Source organism: Bacillus rossius, chromosome 2, assembly GCF_032445375.1.
Source record: "Bacillus rossius redtenbacheri isolate Brsri chromosome 2, Brsri_v3, whole genome shotgun sequence".
Classification (NCBI taxonomy): Eukaryota; Metazoa; Arthropoda; class Insecta; order Phasmatodea; family Bacillidae; genus Bacillus; species Bacillus rossius.
The window spans coordinates 27,166,558-27,189,504 of NC_086331.1; positions in this window are offsets into that span (position 1 = coordinate 27,166,558).

Genomic DNA, 22,947 nt, shown 5'->3' on the forward strand with positions numbered 1-22,947 from the left:
ACGACCATCATGGATCCGACATTTTGTGTTCAGTTCATGCTACCAGGAGCTACCACCTGCTAGATGACATTACCACTATCATGTTTTCATCTGCTGGAGGACACCATATTGTGTGTGATACGCCCCTCGTGCCCTAAAATTATATTATTTTAATTTAGTAAAAAAGGCCTAGGAAACAGCTAAGCAAAATTATAAAGAAAATACAAGTTTTACCAGAGGTGGCACGAAGCGGTGAACAAGACAATTTTATACTCCCTGCACACAAGCAACTTGGGAGCTAGTGGATCGTTTAAATAGATAAAGATAAAGGTTTATAGGTTTCCTGTTTTATTTAAAAAGGTAAATTTAATATTTTTGTTATCCCTTTGTTTTGGTTTTACAATAAAATAGTTTTCACAATATATTAAATTTATTAAAAGGGGGCCAGCCCGATATTATTAAACACGTTATACTATACTGTTAACAACACAAAATGACATTTTATAGCAGATTAAGTTCGTACACTCATTCCTGTAACAATTTCACATTTTCTTAATTGATAAGTTCTCTATGGCACTGCTCGCTGGTATCTCTTAAGGTAAGTTCTTTCGTTGCTTGTAGGGAGAAGTTATATTTTAGATATCACCCGGGGCTTCAATTTGGACATCTGGCCGGGAGGAAGCTCTTCTTACAGAGAAATGAAGCTGGAGGTCCTGGACAATATTATGGGTGCAATTTCGGCGCCCAAATTTTAGACCCTGTCTGAAAGACAAGCCAAATTCCAACGAATCAGACCAGCTTCCAGACAGTCAAACACAGTCGGCGCGAAAAGGCCAACAAACGGGAATTCGGGGAGGAAAAATAGACCGAAGTAACTCACCAAACAGGGTGTAGCTCCTGGGCTCAGGAAATGTCTCGCGCCGACATCAGAAAGGCGCGGACCGAGAATTGCGCGGATGACGCAGCAGAAATAATCATTTAGTAAGATAAAAAAAATTGATAAACTTTAAACTAAAACATCACCTGTTTTCTAATTACTACTACTGACTGGCTACTACTGAATTTTGAAGCTGAGATCACATCCCTTAACACAGCTGACTACAATCCTTATTCCCACGAGTTCGTCGTTGCCACGAAAAAGCCTCTTAACCGAGGTGACGCCGAGATGACGCGGTAAGTAGCCGAAGTCAGAGTACTAAGTGCCGCAGTGGCGGACAAAACTCCTAATCAAAACGGGCGGTCGGCCCTAGGGAAAAAGAGGGGGAAGGTTCGGCTCTGGACCGAACACTTCCGGAGGTGACCGAGGTGGTCGTAACCACGAGTTCAGTTGTTTGCGCCGAAGGGTGACTGCTACAGTCTCTACCGGCAGGCACAGAAAGCAACATACAATCGACTTTTACAGGCCGCGAGGAGGAAGCATAGGGCCTTATGTTGTAGCCGGTGCTGCACTCTGATGGCCTAAAGGGAACAGAAGGGGAAGGTTAGCAAGATCGCCAACAGGTGTCGTGGGCGTTAGCTCCACTCGCTGGCGCCAAAAGAAGTAGTTACTGTTTTTGCCGCTAGAAGTCGTGGGTGGTCCATCCTTGCACATATTTTTTATGGCAAGTCGTCCTTGAAATCGGCCACCGTCTGGCAGGTTCACGTCAGGTCAATGGTCCTGAGCTAAATTCTGAGAATCAAGGTGGGTAGCTGTGGGGGAGAGGGGGTGCAAAAAACGCAACTGTGCTGGGAACGGGGGTCCACGGGATCCTCGTTCGTGCCGAGACTCGCTAGTCTCAGTGGGTCTCTAAGAAATAGAGCTTGCAGGCCAGAAACTGGTCTATGCGATTTTAGTCATGCAGAGAAAATAAAGTTACAGGCTGGGAATGTGACTTTAAGCGGGAAAAATGTCATATGGGCTGCTAACATCTACATTAGACTAGCAAAATATAAGATTGGTCCCTGAGAAAAGGTGCCTCGGTCCACTGGCACAAAGTTTAACTAAGTAGAGTACACCAGCCTAACAAAGTGTAAATCGCCCTTTTGTAACCAAATTATAAAGAAACTAAAATTTCCAAAAATAATTTAAAATTATAATAAAAATTAAAAAAAACATGCCTTAATACTTAATTTCCGGTACATGTGTACTCGTCTTATAGAGTGCATTAACATCATGCTAGTTTTATTCTTACCCGCTAGAGTGCAGTAATCATTTATTATTACTGTGACACCCGCCATCTTATCAATTGAATGCCATCTTGGAATCGTGTAATTATTTAGCTAGAAATTCGGGATGAATTCCAAAATTCACCAAACAATTTACAATAAATTTACTAATTTATTCGATCAGATCCTGTCCTTGGTTCGATACTTGAACAGTGACAATAGTAACCAAATATTAAATAAATTTTAGATTCTGTTTTCCATTACTTTTCGCGGAGTTTCTTTATCATTCACTCTACGAAAAACAACTCAAGACAATATACCTGACCAACTAAATAAATATGGTGCCGCTATGCCTAACATGAAAGTCTAGTTTTTCGATACTTAGAAAAGCCTCTAAACAGTTTATGTACAAAGCCATCTACACATATAGACCTAGCATCTTCAGACCGCGAGACCGGGTCATAACAATGTCAGACATACAGACCAGTATTATTCGAACCTCATGACCTTCTTCGATGTCAGCTACTTATTTAATTAAACCCACGTAACATGTTTTACGCTTACAAGAGAACCAAGCATCCCTGAAAAATGATTTATCAATTAAAAGAGGTTTTGGACTAGTAAAAATTCTGTCAATACAGATTTTACTACGCACAATCAACGAAAAGGAAGCACCATCTACAAAAAGATACCACATTTGGAAGCACAATATCCTTCATACTCAAAGAACTGAGTAAAGGTAGCTACATACAATAATGGCTTGTTTTACTTGTATTTGTTTAATGTTGAGAAATACATTAAATATTGATAGTAAAATTTTCTTGTTTCATTTCTTGTATTCTGATTTCTAACTAAGACTTAGTTCTTGTAACACAACTGCCTTTTTGATTGTGCTTCCAAAATTTGCTGCATTTATGATTGTGCTTCCAAAATGTGCTGCCTTTTTTATTGTGCTTCCAAATGTGGTACCTTTTGGTTGATGGTGCTTACTTTTTGTTGATTGTGCATAGTAAAATCTGTATTGACAGAATTTTTACTAAAGGCAGCACATTTGGAAGCACCATCAACATAAAGGCAGCACATTTTGGAAGCGCAATAAAAAAAGCAGCGCATTTGGTTGCACCATCAATAAAAAGGCAGCACATTTTGTAAGCACCATCAACAAAAAGGAAGCACATTTGGAAGCACAATCAAAAAGGCAGCGCATTTTGGAAACACAATCATAAAGGCAGCACATTTTGGAAGCACAATCAAAAAGGCAGCACATTTGGAAGCACCATCAACAAAAAGGCAGCACATTTTGGAAGCACCATCAACAAAAATGCAGCACATTTTGGAAGCACCATCAACAAAAAGGCAGAACATTTTGGAAGAACCGTCAACAAAAAGGCAGCACAATTTGGAAACACAATCAAAAAGGCAGCATATTTTGGAAGCACCATCAACAAAAAGGCAGGACATTTTGGAAACACAATCAAAAAGGCAGCACATTTGGAAGCACCATCAACAAAAAGGCAGCACATTTTGGAAGCACCATCAACAAAAAGGCAGCACATTTTGGAAGCACAATCAAAAATGCAGCAAATTTTGGAAGCACAATCAAAAAGGCAGTTGTGTTACAAGAACTAAGTCTTAGTTAGAAATCAGAATACAAGAAATGAAACAAGAAAATTTTACTATCAATATTTAATTTATTTCTCAACATTATACAAATACGAGTTAAACAAGCCATCATTGTATGTAGCTACCTTTACTCAGTTCTTTGAGTATGAAGGATATTGTGCTTCCAAATGTGGTATCTTTTTGTAGATGGTGCTTCCTTTTTGTTGATTGTGCGTAGTAAAATCTGTATTGACAGAATTTTTACTAGTCCAAAACCTCTTTGAATTGATAAATCATTTTTCAGGGATGCTTGGTTCTCTTGTAAGCGTAAAACATGTTACGTGGGTTTAATTGAATAATTAGCTGACATCGAAGGTCATGAGGTTCGAATAATACTGGTCTATATGTCTGACATTGTTATGACCCGGTCTCGCGGTCTGAAGATGCTAGGTCTATATGTGTAGATGGCTTTGTACATAAACAGTTTAGAGGCTTTTCTAAGTATCGAAAAACTAGACTTTCATGTTAGGCATAGCGGCACCATATTTATTAAGTTGGTCAGGTATATTGTCTTGAGTTGTTTTTCGTAGAGTGAATGATAAAGAAACTCCTCGAAAAGTAATGGAAAACAGAATCTAAAATTTATTTAATATTTGGTTACTATTGTCACTGTTCAAGTATCGAACCAAGGACAGGATCTGATCGAATAAATTAGTAAATTTATTGTAAATTGTTTGGTGAATTTTGGAATTCATCCCGAATTTCTAGCTAAATAATTACACGATTCCAAGATGGCATTCAATTGATAAGATGGCGGGTGTCACAGTAATAATAAATGATTACTGCACTCTAGCGGGTAAGAATAAAACTAGCATGATGTTAATGCACACTATAAGACGAGTACACACAAGATGTTGTCCTCCAGCAGGTGAAAATATGACGGTGGTAATGTCCTCTAGCAGGTGGTAGCTGCTGGTAGCATGTACTGAACACAAAAAATCGGATCCATGATGGTCGTCAAGGTAAAATTTAAAAAAATTCAAGGTAAAGGTCAATTTCAAGGTCAAGGTCAATGATCATGTTCAAGGTCAAAGTTCAAGGTCATGGTCAAATTTCAATGCCTACAGTCGAGTTCAAAGGTATGGTAAAAAAATTATACTAACATGGCACCAGCACATTCTAGCAGACGAAAACAAGATGGCGGCCTCCAGCGATAATTGATACAGTGATGACAATTCAAAATGTCGAGTGTGGTGTGCCAGAAATTTGGTATTTCGACACGTTTTTTTTTTCCTAATTTTACATAATTTTTAATTATTTTTGGAAATTTTATTTTTCCTTATAATTTGGTTACTAAGGGGCCATTTACTCTTTGTTAGGCTGGTGTACCGCCCTTAGTTAAACTTTGTGCCAGTAGTCTGAAGCACCTTTTCCAGAGACCTATAGGATATTTTGCAGATCTAAGACTTTGTTGGTAGAGCGTTTAACATTTCCCTCGCTTACAGGCACGTCCCAGGCCTGTAAAGTTACTTCACTTCATGACTAAAACTGCATACAACAGCTCAGGATGAGTTTTTACCATTTATCAGAGGCGTGCTGACCATAGCCTTTACCGTCACGAATACGTATTAGGTTCACTCCCCTGGAGTCACGTTATGGACGCCAGTTCCCAGCGTCGTTGCGCTTTTGTCCACCCCCTTTACCTCTCGGTTCTAAGAATTCGCCTAAGACCAATGACCGGTCATAAACCCCAGCAGACAGCGACCGTCTCCAAGGGCGACGGGCAAAAAAAAACGTGTGTGCAAAGATGGACCACCCCACGACATTTCGCGGCAGAAACAGTAACTTATTATCTTGGCCGCCAGAGTGTAGCACCTGACTGCCCCTTTATTCCCTTGTTAAAGCAGACGCCTTGGGCGAGTCGATTCTTTTTTATTTCAGACACCCCTCAACAGGTAGCACTAAAGTCTGCCAGTGCTACCAACTTCGAGACATCAGTCAGAGTTTTTTTATGATGCCCACTCGGGGAACTTCGGAACCTTTCGGTCCGGACTCCTAGTCCCCCCCTCCACTTTTGATAGAACAGTTACTTTTAAGGCTCGGTCTCATAGCAGATATACAATGGGAAAAGTGTTCATTTTGCTGCACTCTTAGCACAGATTAGAAACATCTTAAATCATCAAATTAATTATCTACAGAAAGTAGACGTTGTTGACATTGGCTGCATAGTAAAAGTTAGCAGCTTAACTGTTTTTAATAAGTTTTAAAAAATATTATATTTGTTCATTTTTTAATTATCAGAAAATGGTTTTATTTTACAATACAGCTATAGGAAATATTACGACGATATTGAATATATATACATTTGTGTACATTCGATAGATAGTTTGCTTATAAACAGTATTTCAAATATTTATATTTAGTTCCAGCGTTTGCCTCAAGAATGCGCGACCCCGAGATCTGTTCCCCCACCACCGGTAATATCCTTCCCCTCCGCGCTCCGGCAGAGCGAGAGCTTGGACTTTCGCAAGGGGGGATTAGGGGGTGGGGTACCACCCGCTGTGGCCACAACTTACCTGCGACCCTCTTTTTTTTTTTTTGCTTCCGACAATACACGAAGATGCACGAAGTGGTCGGTCGGGTGGATGATGTCTTCCCCGCGTTCCAGGTATTTGTTTTATTGTTTTAGCTTCGTCGGCGCGGGAGCGGGCCCTGTTTAGCTCGAGACGACAAAGAACCACCGAGTTTCATTCTATACAAAGTACCAGTTTGACCCATTATCCTGATCAGGATCTTCAGGATTAGCGATTTTATTATACCCGGATACACGGTAGTGTCTTGCACCATGTACTCGTATGAAATAAAGTTTCCAGAGGGAGCTTAATAAATTATCGTTTAAAATTAAAAACCACAAATTAATGATAAATTGATCTAAAATGTAAAAATAAATAATAGTTTAAAAACTAAAAAAACACGCTTTAATAGAAAACCAAACCAAAAAGTAAAAAAATAAATAATAGTTTAAAAACTAAAAAAACACGCTTTGATAGAAAACCAAACTAAAAATTAAAAAAAACTAAAAAAACACGCTTTAATAGAAAACCAAACTAAAAAGTAGAAAATAATTTTCAATAAATTTAAATTAAGAATAGTGTGATAAACAAAAAAATTATTGTAAAAAACGTGAGGTGCTTGATGTCAATTGTTGTAATATTTTATTGACATATATTGGTAAAAGTAGAGTCATTATGGAAATATCTTAAAAAGCACCCCACGCATTTTTAAAATTAAATAACGTGTTTTGATAGTCACACTATTCATAATTTAAATTTATTAAAAATTATGTTATACTCTTTATTTTAGTTTGGTTTTCTATTAAAGCGTGTATTTGTAGTTTTTTAAACTAGGTATTTATTTTTACCTTTTAGTCTGTTTCTCTATCAAAGCGTGTTTTTTAAATTCTTAAACTATTATTTATTTTAACAGAAGTACCATAATACAAACTAAGGTAATTACATAAATTAGATAATTTACACTTATCTATGGCGGTATTAGCTACTTCAAAAAATGTATAAAATTACACATACAGAATTTTGCGATTTTACAAATAAATTATAGGCAAATATTTAAAAAAAAATTATTTTCACTCGACAATTCGACAAGATATATTATGCTGGTAGACCACACACAATTTACTTGTAAAATTTATTGTAAATAATGTGTATTATCACCATAATATTCTTGCCAGATAGTTTCGAATTTTTTTTAAAAGTATAAAACGTTTTTTACTGTATGTATTGTTTTACAGTGTAGGCTGTTCACGGTAAGTTTAGGTCTTTTGAATTCAATATTTCAAAATTGTCCCTACCTGACTGTATGTCCCTGAAATTAAACGTACTCGCCGACTGTTATAAACTGTGTTGTGTTAGTATTGACGAGGAGAAACTAGTTGCACTGTGTTGTGCATACTTTGGTAGACACACACAATTTAGAATTCAAGCAATGCCTTACAAAAGTTGTCTATTTGAACAGCCTCTCATAGTCCTTACCACCTTATTTTCCATTGTGCACTTGCCTTAGGATATAAATATTATTTTACTGGAACTTAGCCGTTTTACGCATAGGAAAAAAACCTATTCCGGTTTCAATTATGTTAAACTGTCCATAAACTTGTGAATTATATGAATATTTACAAATTGTACCAGCGTACTGTTAATTTTTTTTTTTTTTTTTTTTAGGTATTTAATAGCAACCATATAAATAAACCGTTTTCTATTGCACTTCACAGTACGTATTTATCATTGTCCGTATATGGTGACCTTTGTTTTTTCCAGAAACATCAATGATGTTGATACGAGTACACAGAAATGTGCATATTCCTTTAAAGGTAGACATATTGTTCATATCGGCTTCCTTTTCCAACTGTTAAAAACCTTAGATGATCACATTCACTTTCATTGTTCATTGAAAAATATGATTCCCATTTATGAGAAAAGAGAAGGCCTGAATTCGGGAAGAGTACTGAAATGTCAATTGTGCGATTTGAAATCCACCGTTTGGATGAATATAAAACGGAGCTCTACATCCATGGATGTAAACACTGTTGCTGTGTCAGCATCAATAAGTACTGGCGGAGGACAGTCTCAGCTAGAAGAAATGATGACTAAAATGGATATCCCATGAATGTCACCTAACACATTTAAAAAATATCATGACAATTTGGAGGAACATTGGGCGAAGGCTGCGCAAGCTAAAATGAACACAGCTGTGAAGGAAGAAATTGAAGAGGCCAAGAAACGTGGTCACATAGAATATGAAGGCATTCCATTACTCACAGTTGTAGCTGTTACTGCCGGGGGAAGAGATCTTACAGAAACAACTATAGTTTACTTTCTGGTGTAGTAAGTACCAAATCTGTACGATTTTATATATATATATATATATATATATATATATATATATATACACACTATCGGACCCAACAGACGTTGTTTTGTTCAAACGTTTTAAATTTGAAAATTTACAGGAAATTTCCCTGAATATAATCGCAGCACCATCTGCCGGGTCGAACTGAAATAAAAAAAAATATTTTTGAATATTCGATAACGCGACCACAGCGCTTCCGACCGGATCCTATGTAAAACATCGAACGTTCAACAACAACATTAATTTAATTAATTAATTACAAATATTATTTATCGGCTTGAATTGTGAATCTAAACAATTTTTAAATCCACCTGAACACACACTTTAAAGTGGACCCGACAGACGGTGTCCTGTTCAAACGTTGTAAATCCAAAAATCATAATTAAAAAAAAAAACTATAAATTAAAAAATACAAAACTTCAATTTTAAATATACTTTAAACTATAATTACTATAAGTAATTTAAATTATATCAATGTTATATTTTTATTTTCAAAGAGACATCAATACGTCATAAGTTGCATAGAATAAAATGAGAAATTTAAAATTGTAGGTTAAGTTGATTGTTATTGAATGCACGTCTATACATAATTAAAAGTAATGAAAAATCGTGTTAAATACTCACTTTGATACTGCACCTTACATATTTTGCACAATGTATATTTTTATTACATTTTAATATGTAGAATAAAATGAGAACTCACAATTTAAATTTGGAGGTTAAGTTGATTGGTATTGAATTCACGTGTAGGGGAGAGTGGGGGAAATCCGCCACCTGGGGGAAATCCGCCACCCATAGAATCAGACGAGGTGCGCATGCTGGAGTGAAGTGAATTGGTGCGAGATCTAGCGGAAGGAGTTTGAAACATGTTGTGTTAGCGTCCGGTGCGGTTCTTGCTGCGTGGTTTTTTTTATCGACGATAAATAGTTTTTTCTGTGTTTTCATATAATTTCTGGACTCGATTTGTAGCAAGGTAAGTGGAGTTAAATATTAACTGACACATGTAGTTATATTATAATGTTAAATACTTACTATAGTAAGTAATTTAACATATTTGTTTGTGTTCATAGTTATTTAGGTTATGTGTAAAAATGGCACAAAACGACTGATACAAAATGGGGCAATACCGCCACTCCTGTATGGGGCAATGGCGCCATGGTGGCGATATTACCCCTATACAATTTTGCAAGTAACATATCCTTTATTATTATTTTTAAGATGCCACAGACTAGGAAGAGAAGAACTGAAAAAGCAAAATGGTCAGAGGAAAGTTTGAAGGAAGCTATTGATGCTGTGAAGAAGGGTAAGTCAGTGAAAAGTACTGTAAACCAGTATAACATTCCCAGGTCAACATTAAGAGACCGATTGAAAACAAACTTAACAGAAAAACCAACCCTGGGAAGAAAGCCACTATTTACAGCGGAACAAGAAAAACAAATAGCTGATCATGTTTTATTGCTATCAAGGTTGTTTTTCGGTATTTCTATTACTGAACTTCGACGTTTGGCGTTTGATATAGCAGAGGCAAATGAAATGCAACACACCTTCAATAAGGAAACTAAATTAGCTGGCCCAGATTGGGTTTATGGTTTCTTGAACCGAAACCCGTCAATCAGTCTGCGAAAACCAGAACCTACCAGCCTAAATAGAATTTCAGGATTCAACAAGGTTGAAGTAGATCTTTTCTTCAAAAATATGGAAACAGTACAAGAAAAATTTCATTTCCCAGCATCCAGAATATATACCTAATGTGGATGAGACCGGTATATCCACGGTACATAAACCAGGAAAGATTCTGGGACCTAAAGGCCAGAAGCAAGTGGGAGCAGTAACAAGTTGGGAGAGAGGAAAAAATGTAACAGTAGTTTGCACTGTGAGTGCTACCGGAAATTACATTCCACCCATGTTAATTTTTCCACGCCAGCGAATGTCACCACAGTTACAGAAAGGAGGACCACGTGATGCAATTTATGCATGTTCCAAGAATGGGTGGATCAATGAAGATCTATTTATGGATTGGCTACAGCACTTCCAAAAGCACACTCGACCAACTATCGAAGATCCTGTCTTACTTATTCTTGACAACCACTCCAGCCACAAATCGTACAGGGTGTATTCGTTTTGCAGAAAGAATTATATACATATTGTGTCACTTCCACCCCATTCGTCTCATCGACTACAACCCTTGGATATCTGTTTTTATGGCCCTCTTAAGAATGCTTTCAACAAGGAATGTGAACTCTACATGAAAACTCACAGCAGCGAGAACCTAAAAATCACACCATACGAACTGGCAGAAATTTTTAACCGAGCCTACATTCGTGTTGTTACACTGGAGAAAGGGGTCACTGGATTTTTAACAGCAGGAATTTATCCATTGAATCCCACCAAATTTGGAGAAGATGATTTCATTGCTACACGTGAAGTTAATTCAACAGTTTGCATTCAAGATGGTGAAGAAGAGCCGCAAATTTCATCTAGTCCTATTCCTACGGCTACATCACATCAACCTCCAGTATCAGAATCAACATGCCAAGATAACACAGATATGGAGACGGAGCCTCTACCTTCCACATCTGGAGGAAAAAATGAAGTAAGTCAACCTCCTTTATTGCGCCACACTGTGGGCCTCGTTGAAAAAATCTCTCCAATTCCTAAACCATGTTCATCAAAATCGGTTGGTATAAGGGCCTCAAGAAAGCAGCACTCTGAGATCATCACTTCGAGTCCAATTAAGGCTTACTTTGACGAAATCACTAAGAAGAAATTGATAAAAAGAGGATCTAATGTCACAGATGAGAGGAAAAAAAGGAAGTCATCCAGCAAACACTCAGGAAAGAAGGCCATGAAGACATGCAGAAGAGGGCTTATGTTGGAATCATCATCGTCTTCAAACGAGGAAGACATAGATGAAAAAAAATTGTGTGACGACAATGAGGATGATGATATAGACCCAGTGCAGTTTGGTGATGATTTCAACGTGTGCGTTATATGCAACGAATTCGGAAAAAATAACGAATTATGGTTCCGCTGTACGCTTTGTTCCCGATGGGCCCATTCAGAATGCAGTGGCTATGAATCAGCTAAAGACTATATATGTGACTTTTGTTAATTTCTCTATTGTATCCTAATGGGTGCCCATACAGCACAAAATGTTACAGATATGTTTCAGAAATATAACTTTTGAAACATTGTAACATGTTTGAAACATTTCGCAACCTACCTGAAACATCTCGGATATATTTCAGAAACGTCGAAATGTCCGCCCTGTGAAATATTTCAATGAAACCTCCCTGCAACATCAAATGGTAATGTTTCTGAAATGTTTCAATGAAACCTCCCTGCAACATCAAATGGTAATGTTTCTGAAATGTTTCCACTAATGTCCCATCAATATTTCTGAAACATTTAACCGAAATATTTCCATAAATGTTCTGAAATACATATAAAATGTATCATGTGACCCAAAATACCTCTGGAAATTAGGATGACTGAGGGTATATTTATAATTTAAAAGAGTATTGCACTTTAACAGATACCATAATGTTACAGCTGCATTGGTCAGCTAGTTGCAGTGAAGTGCAGTGACTGTGTTCCAATTCATCACAGCATTCCCTCGTACACTTCCTCTTGATCACTTTTTGCATAATGCCCCTTGACCACACCCTTAGAAAGTGTTAATCGGTGGATTGATATGATCTTGTTCGTATCTTCTTGTTTTCGTCAAGTTTTGCTTGTCCATAGTAATGTGTCATTTTTTGATTATATAAAAAAATAGATATTGTAATATTATTTTGTTTGAAATTATTTTAAAGATGTGCTCTGGTAGGGCATAGAATGTAAATTTTTGTCGTTTTTAATGTAATGATAATTGATTATATTACTTAATAATTTGGCTTGTACAATAATTAAAAATTTACTTATAATTTCTAATGTAAGATTAAAAAGGCCTGCCGACAAAATCCAACAATTCAGGTAAATTAATGAAACCATATTCTCCACCCTACTGAGCTTAATTTATAATATATATATATGTATAACCATAATCAGAAAGCCACACCAGGTCAAACCAGGTTCTTTCCATTTGAATACTTAACAATAGAGGCAAAGATGCAAAGGGGTATTTTCAATAACAAATAACAACATAGTCTGAGAAGTAGACTTTAATAAAAAAAACACTATATATATATATATAAATATAATATATACAATACATGAAACTTTTAACTGACTCTCTATGCACATGTTCTTGGAGATTTTTGCTGGAAAAAAAAGAAGAAAAAACAATTATTTTTAAATTGTTTCAGGTCAATTAGGACATGTATGTGAGATTTTTAAACATGTAGACACTAAGTTGTTACATTATTTATTTTTAAATTACCATGCAAACAGAAAAAAAAAAAGTTTCTGATGCCAATGATAAATTTCAAAACTGAAAGCATCTTAAAATGGACAAATTGGTATTGCAACCTATGCATTTTTTTTTTCAAACTTATTAAGCAGGAATACTTCTTCACTGGGAATTTCTTAACATGCTATTTACATTCCTAATAATCAATTTAATGGTGTCTGGTTAATGCAAAGAGGCCCATGACATTGTATAATAACACATTTTAAGCAAAGTTTTAAAAGAAAACTTAAATTTAAATCCTAATGATTTCCTAATAAGTGTCTGTGTGAACAGTGCCTGTGATGTTACATCATTACAATTCAGCCCATGTTTTTGTGCAATAATACTCTAAAATTTCTAGTAATTTTTTGAGCAGATTCTCAATATTATCCTTTGTAGTGCACATTTAATGTTTATTTTCATTATTTAAATTGCTACCACTACATAACTATACACATGTAATCTAATAAATCATCATTTAATGTGTTTCCTTTATTGTCATATAACGGATGGAATTAGGTTTTGTCAAACTCTCCAAATCAAACATACTTGGTTAATACCATAATTTAGCATAAGAAAAACTAATTTAAATAGAAAAACCAATGATGCTTATGCTTAGTACAACACAACTCGAAGACTTGGAAGGCCAGATTGCAGAAATAACTTTGTTAAGCGAAATGGCAATTAATGAAACCGCTGTCTAATTATATGTGTAGGCCTAGTGCATTCACTTACAATAAATTACATTTATGACAAGCCAGATAGGTATAATAGCAGGCTTTATTAAATTTCCGTTAATAGTAATACGTAGGCCTACAACATACGATGTAAGTACTACAGAGTGCAGAACATAACATAATAAAAATTATTACTTAACCAGTAGAATTGTAAATTATTTAAAATAAAACACTTCAATATTTATATTAAAATAAACACAACATAATTAATTTATGTGTTGTGCACAGTAAATAAACATTAATTACCCTTAACTACATATTATAGGTTATGAAATATATTTACTTAAGTATATTATAAAAGCCCGAAACAAATTGGTTTAATCAAATGCTATTAAAACCAAAATATTTAGGAACCTATAAGCCTATATTTGTGTGATTTTTAACTAAAGATAATAAATAACCCATACATTAGCATTCGTGTTCTACAGTCAACGACCATATATAGCTACAGTAAGTAGAAAACTCAGATGCTTTCGCAATTTTATTAAATCGCGAATATCCTGTTAATGCATCACATAAATTAAAAAATCAGACTGAAAACAGCGCACATATAAATATGGCACGGGAATGTTAAGCATACCGACAAAAAAAGACATTCCTTAACCTACAGCTTTACACATTTCGAAGACGCATAAAAGAATGTTTCTATACCGGTACTTGCTTAAGTGCGAAAGTAAAAACAAAAAAAAAGTAAACTAACATGAAATAAATAATGTTAAAACTTACAATTTATTCACCACATATAAAAATCCAAGTACCAAAATACTGCGCCAAAACAAGAAATAATACACAAAGACAAAGATTTCTAAACATTCAGTGCCAACAAGCATGATGGGAAGTTTCAATATAATGTCTCAGATACATTTCAGAATCAACCACAATGTAATATTGCCAAACGAATCTTGCTGAAATGTATCTGAAACTTCATTTATAGACATGAGTACTATGTGTCCAATGAAATGTTTGTGAAATATTCCAGAAACATGACAGATGAAATGTAATCTATTCGAAACATAGTAATGTTACTGCAATATCACAGACATGTTTCTGAAACATTGTGTGCTGTATGGGTGGCTATCGATCAGCTAAAGCATGAGTAGGTTTACTTTTGTTCTTTGTCGTAGTGTATCCTTGTAAGTGTACATGTAAGTTATAGCTTAAACACTTCAATGTTTTAATAAATAATGTCTTCTTTACAAACAATATAAATATCTCAAATGAGTGGCGGAATTACCCCGAGTAGCGGGGTAATACCGCCATTCGCCGAATCGTAATTACATACAAATTACACATAGAAGACTTATTTCTAAGCTTTTGAACTGTTAGCATTGTGTACTAAGATCCCCAACAGTCAGGTATAACTGTTTATTTCCAGCCTATCGTAATTCGGTTGATGGCTATCTTATGTTTTCCTTAAGGTGGCGCCATTCCCCCATCTTCCCCTATACATAATTAAAATCACGAAAAATCATGTAAAATACTCACTTCAATACTGCACCTCACAAATTTGCACCTATATTTTTAATTACACTTAAAAATGTTATTTCAATAAATAATAATATAATAATCTTAATAACCAATTCTATTTTAATTTTAATGTAATAACAACAATTCATAAAATCCATCGAAAGATTAACAACAACACATAAATAAATACACAACACACACACATATATATATATATATATATATATATATATATATATATATACTGTAAACCTAAACCATTCAAAGATCAACAACAATTTATAAATAAAAAATTAATTAAATAAACATTTTCCAGTGGACCAAATTGTGAATCTAAACCATCCTCGAATCCCCGTGAACTCACACAAAAAATTTCATCAAAATCGGTCCAGCCGTCTAGGAGGAGTTCAGTGACATACACACGCACACAAGAAATATACTTATATACTAGATAATGCCCGGCATGCGTTGCAATGCCTCAATCAATTTTTTTTTGTAATTTTTTAAACATATACTAAGCATCTCTCTTTATCTCTCTAATTCTCTATCTCTCTGTGTATATCTCTATAACTCTCTCTATCTTTCTATTTATATCTCTATCTCTCTATATATATTTCTAGCGAACCCGACAGACATTGTCCTGCCCAAATGTACTTTTTGTGAGATATGGATATGGCGGTAAGTATTTCTACGCTGGACATTTTGTATCTTCTCATTATACATACCCCTCCTCTTGGGCACGCCACTGCCGTTACCAAAAACCTTTCCCATGGTTACGCAGAAGGCAACAACAATGCAAAAGCCCGTTGCCATGGAGGCTAATTATCAACAATGCTTAGTTTTTTTGCTTTTAAAGCGTGTAATTTTAGTTTTTCTTAACTCAGAATCGAGATAAAATATCTAATTGTGAATCTAAACCATCCTCGAATCCCCGTGAACTCACACACAAAATTTCATCAAAATCGCGTACAGACAGACAGAAAAAGTACTGTTTGATTATAGTAAGATAGATAGATTATTCTTACATGTTCGCATCCATGCAGTATATGAGAAATCAGCATGCATAGCCCCACACCTATAACTATATGTATCTGTTGCCCACGACTTTTTCCGCATGGAATTTTGTATTATCTTGCACCATTTAGAAATTTAAACATTATAACATAACAGTTGATACAGTTGTAGTGGTTTTCTTATGTTCACAAATGATAATTTTTCTCACCTCTATTTCAGTCTTTGCAATAAAAATATGTTACTACCTAAATTTTGAGTAAATATGTTTCTACTTTCAAATGTAATGACGGGAAGACACTTCATAAAATGTCTTTGTAAACCACATTTACTGTTTTTTCCGTCTCGAGCTAGAATGTAAAGATTGTCTGCATTACTGACCCGCGAGCAAGCTACATACATTTCAGAGAGAGAGAGAGAGAGAGAGAGAGAGTGAGAGAAAGACACCTATTGAATGTCTATCTAACTAATTTTTTTATGAGAGCATATTTTCATTAAATAAATCGTGAAATCATTCAACGATAAAAGCTGTTTATTTAAGCGGACGGGTTCGCTCCAAGGAGAAAATTGACGCGGCGAGACCTCGTGGACATAGAGAAATGACACACACTCACTATTTGTGTGGCTATGAAACATGATTTTTTTCTGCAATTTAAATTGTAATATACAAAAAGGGTATTGAAAATTGAAACAAATATGGCGACACTATAAACTGTCAGGATCTTTTTTTTTTCTTACTCTCTACTTAGTTCCTTACAATAGCAAAACTTAATGGCTTCTAATAATGCGTTGCAATTTTTGCTTTTAAAGCGTGTTTTTTTAGTTTTTATTAACTCAGAATCGAGATAAAATATCCTATTGTGAATCTAAACCATCTTCACTATTTGTGTGGCTATGAAACATGATTTTTTTTCTGCAATTTAATTTGTAATATACAAAAAGGGTATTGAAAATTGAAACAAATATGGCGACGCTATAAACTGTCAGGATCTTTATTTTTTTCTTACTCTACTTAGTTCCTTACAATAGCAAAACTTAATGGCTTCTAATAATGCGTTGCAATTTTTGCTTTTAAAGCGTGTTTTTTTTTTTAGTTTTTCTTAACTCAGAATCGAGATAAAATATCCAATTGTGAATCTAAACCATCCTCGAATCCCCGTGAACTCACACACAAAATTTCATCAAAATCGGTCCAGCCGTCTAGGAGGAGTTCAGTGACATACACACGCACACAAGAAATATAAATATAAAGATAAAGATATATATATGTTAGTGTCGAATTTGTACTCCCGCTTCTCCATGAAATGCAGAACATTTTCATGCTCCCTTGTTTACAGCATGACATTTAAGCGGATGAGTTTATAATATTGTTCTTTGACATTTTACATGTAATCGGACAACTTTTTTCTTTTGGAGACTAACTTGCGTTGATGTTTACATTCTTTTATTGTAAATTACTGTGTCTTAAAAATAATTATACAGAAAACTGAAAACGTTCCCATACATCTATTCAAGAGGACTGGGGAAGTAGTTTTTTTTTTTTTTTTTTTTTTTTTTTTAAGTGAGACACAGCTTGTATGCGTATGCGCGTATATCAGGAAGTAAACGGCGTGGGATTATGTTTTGTTAAAATAAAATTAAAACATTTATTATCTATGGATGATCCTTTAGTTTTTATCCTATTTAGTATATGAAAAGAAAAGAAAATTGTGAAAATTGTCAAAAAGCGCATATTTAAATCTTGCCTGCGTAGTTTCCTTTAAGTATTTTTAATGGCCGAATTTGACATGTTATGAAAATTACATGACAACGGTACAGTGTTTTCAAGAAATGCAGTGTGTTTATGTGTCGATATGCTGTTTGGCATTGGTAAAAGTAAACCTGGTACTTACACATTTGCCGTCGTCCGGGGTCTCGGGCTCGAGTCCCGGTGCGGTTCCTAGCGGGAGTGGCTGTTGCGAATGTAATGAGTCCGGGTGGGTGCCAGACTAGTTCTGGTGCTAGTCGGTAGTTGGGTCGTGGGGTCGATTGCCCTGCGGGGCCCACTAGGACCGTCGGCGGTGTTACGTGGGTCTGAGAGATTCCCTACTCGGCGGTGGTTGGGGATAGCAGGTTTAAAGAAGCGTACGCTGGAGTGAGTTAATAAATGACGTGTGTCATTTATTCAGTCGACAGTGGCTCTGGTGTAACGTTGTCGGTTACACGCCACGTCGTACAATAGGTGACGTTACAAGATACAAATTACACAATTACACTCAACTGAGTCTGAGAGTTACTGAATTACCGTAGCACAAGTTTACAAAAGGAATGTTACACGAGGTTGCGTTATATAAGTTCACGAATGTTACGTGGAGAGGTGCGTCGCACAAGTTTACAAAAGAATGTTACACGAGGGTGCGTTGCACAAGTTTACAAAAGAAATGTTACACGAGGTTGCGTTGCACAAGTTTATAAAAGAATGTTACAACGTCAGTAGTTGTTCCGTATTATCGTGTCCCTAGGCGTTTCTGAGCCTGACTGCTCAACGAGGGGTGAGGGTGATTGGAGGCGGCCAATCCCGTAAATCTGCGTATTGAGGCGGTGCTCGCGTCCACGGCAGTGGAGCGCGGACCGCAGCTAAATTCGCTCAAGAGTTCCCTTACGGGGAGTGTCAGCGCCGGAGCGACTGAGATTAACAAAAGTTCTGTCCTCGGGAGTCGGCCCGTACCGGATAGTGCACCTACCCCGCTGACCAAGTGTGGTACAGGGGGGGGGTGTGATATTTATGCGGCCGGATTAGGTCCTGGACCGAAAAAGCAGGACCGGGTACACACGGAGAGATTATTAAAAAGGTTTTGAAGAATGACTATAGTTACCAGAAGTGAACTCGGTGTGGACAAAGGATGATGTCTCTCCGTGGGACGTGCGTCCGCCCCGGTCCACGAGTCGCGCTGTACTGGCGTCATGTCATGGCGTCCGGCCGAGGCTCGGTGGCCCTCGCGCCAGGGTTGACCTTATTACGTTAATTTCTGATCTGATAAGTTAATAAGAGAATTTAATGATGTTAAATTCTTATATAAATTATAAAGGCTGAATTAAGGTCATTTGTCCCTTCTATGAATTGAAAGTTATTATATTTAAGAATTATTGTGTTTGAATTTTTTACGTCACACCAGCGACTGTTCGTTTCTTGTCAGATTGTTCTGGTGTGGTTAATGACGCAACACAAGGTTTGCATAATTATGTCATAAGGTCTGATTGATTGATTCAGGCAGAAGGCCGCCAGGGGAACACTCACACGCGTATTTATGTAGTTGCACACGTGAGTGCCCGGGCACTCCTATGTCGCACTTCTGTCAATCGACTTTAAATTACTACGTAATATAGTTTAATAATTAGTGTTTGTTTTTATACATGGTTGATTGAAGTGAGGTCTGTTTATTTGGGGGAGGCCGGGTTCTACCTTAGTTGTTGGTGGCTCGCCTGACTCGGGTGGGCCATGGCTAGGGGCGCGTTCCGTTAGCGGGGTTGCTACTGGCGGTTGCAGGTCGGGCTTTAGGGTGGCCTTCGGTCGGACGACGTCAAGCGCCCCCCCCTCGAGAAGCCCGTCCTTGCGCCGCTAGTGACCCCGCTACGTGGGGGCGCCCCTAGCTTCGGCAGCAGCTCCAGCCAGGTGGTGCTCGCGGCGGCCGCAGCTGGTAGGGCCTGCGTACTGGATCCAGGTCGTCCCACGTCGAACAGCCGGGTGTTGGCTCGTCGGCGTGGTCCGGCAGCTGATAGGGCCCGCGCTCTGGACCTGGTGTGTCCCGCATCGAGTGCCCGAGGTGGTCCGGCAGCTGGTAGGGCCCGCGCTCTGGCCCTGGGTGGTCCAGCGTCGAGTGCCCGAGGTGGTCCGGCAGCTGGTAGGGCCCGCGTTCTGGACCTGGGTGGTCCCGCGTCGAGTGCCCGAGGTGGTCCGGCAGCTGGTAGGGCCCGCGCTCTGGACCTGATGCGTCCCGCGTCGTGAGTCCAGGTGGTGGGACGTTGGCGGGGGCCCGTGGCGCCTTCCCCCGTACGTAGTCGTCCAGGTACCTGGGTGGCCGGCGGTTCCTCGGGGGAAGGTTTCCTGGTGCGTCTCCTGGGCCCGGGGGCTCCTGGGGCGATGTGGCGGCATCTGGCCGTAGGTCGTCCGGGGCTGAACGCGGCGTAGTGTGGTACGGACGTCTCTCCCGCTTTGGGATGCCAGGCGGCCCCAGGTCGGTGGTCTCGTCGTCTAGCTCCATCACCACGGGAATGGTCTCAGCCTCGTCGTCCTCTGTCGGGGTGCTGAGGGGGTCCGGAAGCTCGGTGATAGAGAGTGTCTCGACGCCGTTCTCTGGCGGTCTCGGTGTAGTCGTGGGATCGTCAGTGTCCGGAGGCCACTCGATGAGGGGTCCTTGGGGCTCGTCTTCGCGGGTAGGTGTCCCGCTAGGCTTGTCGGCTATCTCTGGTGCCAGTGTGGCCGTCGTGTCCTCGTACACGAGCGTCCGTGGTCGGCTCTGACCAGTTGGGCTTCGTGCCGGGGTGGTCTCGGCGGGCGTGTCCCCCTCAGGTGCTCCCTCGGTGTCCGGTGTGGGTGCTACCTCCTCGTCGGGGGGGTTCTCCCCGGGTAGGTGGGCCAGCCGCAGATCGTCGCGGTTTACCTTCCTGTCCCGTCTCCCGCCGGTGCGTACTAGGAAAGTGGTCCTCCCGAGCCGTCGGCGTACGGGGTGGGGGCCGCTCCACCTTGGGGCGAGTCCAGCGCAATAGTTGCGGGGCGCGTTGGAGAGGGGGTGCACGCGGACAAACACCTGGTCGCCTACCCGCACCGCAGGCGGGGGGTGTTCGGTCGTGGATGTTATTTCCTGTGCGTATCACCTCTGACGTTGTCGAGCCTCGTCGTGTTCGGCGGTGCGCCGCCGATCGCGGTCGGCTGTGTCTTCCGCCGGGTGGGGTGGTCCGTGTGTGGTCCATTCCCCTGGCAGTGGCAGGTTGTGCCCCTGCACCATCTCTGCCGGTGTGCGGCCGGTGGCGGCGTTGGTGCGTCTCCGGACGCAGAACAGTGCGTCTGGCACGTGGGTATCCCACTGAGTGTGGTCCGCCCCCAGTCGTATGCGCAGTTGTGCCTTCAGCTCCTGGTTCCGTCGTTCGGTGGGGTTTGCCCTCGGGTGGTAGGCTGGCGTCGAGTGGTGTTCGACCTCGTGGTCGGTGCACCAGGCCTTCCACTGACGGCCCAGGAACTGGCTGGCGTTGTCTGTTAATATGGACTGGGGGTAGCCCCAACGTGACATAAACTCGTTGGTCAGGATGTGAAGTAGAGTGGTGGTCCTGATGTTGCTGCACGGGTACGCTTCGGTCCACCGCGTGAACAAGTCCGTCACGACAAGCAGGAAGCGTTTCCCGCGAGGCGTGCGGAGCTAGGGGCCCATCACGTCCAGTGCAATGGTCTGGAAGGCGGTAGTGGGCTCCCTGGGCCGTTGTTGCTCCTCCCCGTCCCGTCGGCGTGCCTTTCGTCTCTGGCAGACCTCGCACTCGCGTACGTACTCACGGACGTCGTGGGTCAGACCTGGCTAGTGGTAGTGTCGGCCCACTTCGCGGCGGGTCTGGTCCGTCCCGGGGTGCCCCGCGAGGTCGTGGTCGTGGTGGAACCGCAATGTGGCCTCTCGCGCCTCCGTGGGGACATAGGTCCGCCAGTCGCCGTGGTAGCCTGGGGTTCGCGTCATGACTACGCCGTCCTGCACACGCCAGGTACCGTGCTCGGCCGCTGGGATCTGTCGATGTCGGCGGTCGGCGTCGGCTGACGTCTCCTGGGCCTGGCATACGCGCCGATACAGGTCGGCGGCGGTGTTGGGCGGTCCTTCCTCGTCCTGGGCGTCGGCTGTGAGGCGGCTACATGTAGTGTCACAGTGTTCGGGTGGGTTTGGCGTGACTGAGGGTAGCATGGCGTCCCAGTCGTCGTCGTCCCGCAGTTCGGTGTTCCGGTCGGGTTCTCGTGATAACAGGTCGGGCAGCTGATTTTCGGTGCCGGAGACATGCTCTACCTCAAAATCAAACGATTGGAGAAACAAGGCCCACCCAATCAGTTTGCCCTTCCTGCCCTGCATTGTGTGTAGCCACGTCAGGCATCGGTTATCTGTCCGAAGTGTAAAGGTCTTTCCCTCGAGGTGTGGCCGGTACTTTTTCATGGCCCAGACTACGGCTAGGCACTCCTGCTCGTTGCTGTGATATCGGCGCTCTGCCGAGCCGAGCTTTGCGCTAGCGTAGTCTGTGACCTCACGCTCGCCGTCCGGGCCTACGTGGTATAGTACCGCGCCCACCCCGAGGTTACTCGCGTCCGTCTGCAGGTAGAGGTGACGTTCTGGGTTTACACGCGTGAGCGTGTGACACTGTGTGAAGGCGAGTTTGACCTCTTCGAATGCGCGCTGGGCGTGGTCGTTCCACCGGTAACGTGCCTGGGGTGACAGGAGGTCCGTCAGGGGGGCTATTGTCCTCGAGAAGTTAGGGACGTAGCACCGAAGCCAGTTGATCAGGCCGATGAAGCGCTGTAACTGTTTCCGCGTTCGCGGTACCTCGGCTTCTGCGATCTTCGTGAGGTGGCTCGCTTGCGGCCGGTTACCCGCAGCGCTCACGACATGCCCCAGAAACTCGACTTCCTGCGTCCCGATGTGGCACTTGTGGTGCGCGACGGTCAAGTGGTGGGTAGCGAGGCGTTCT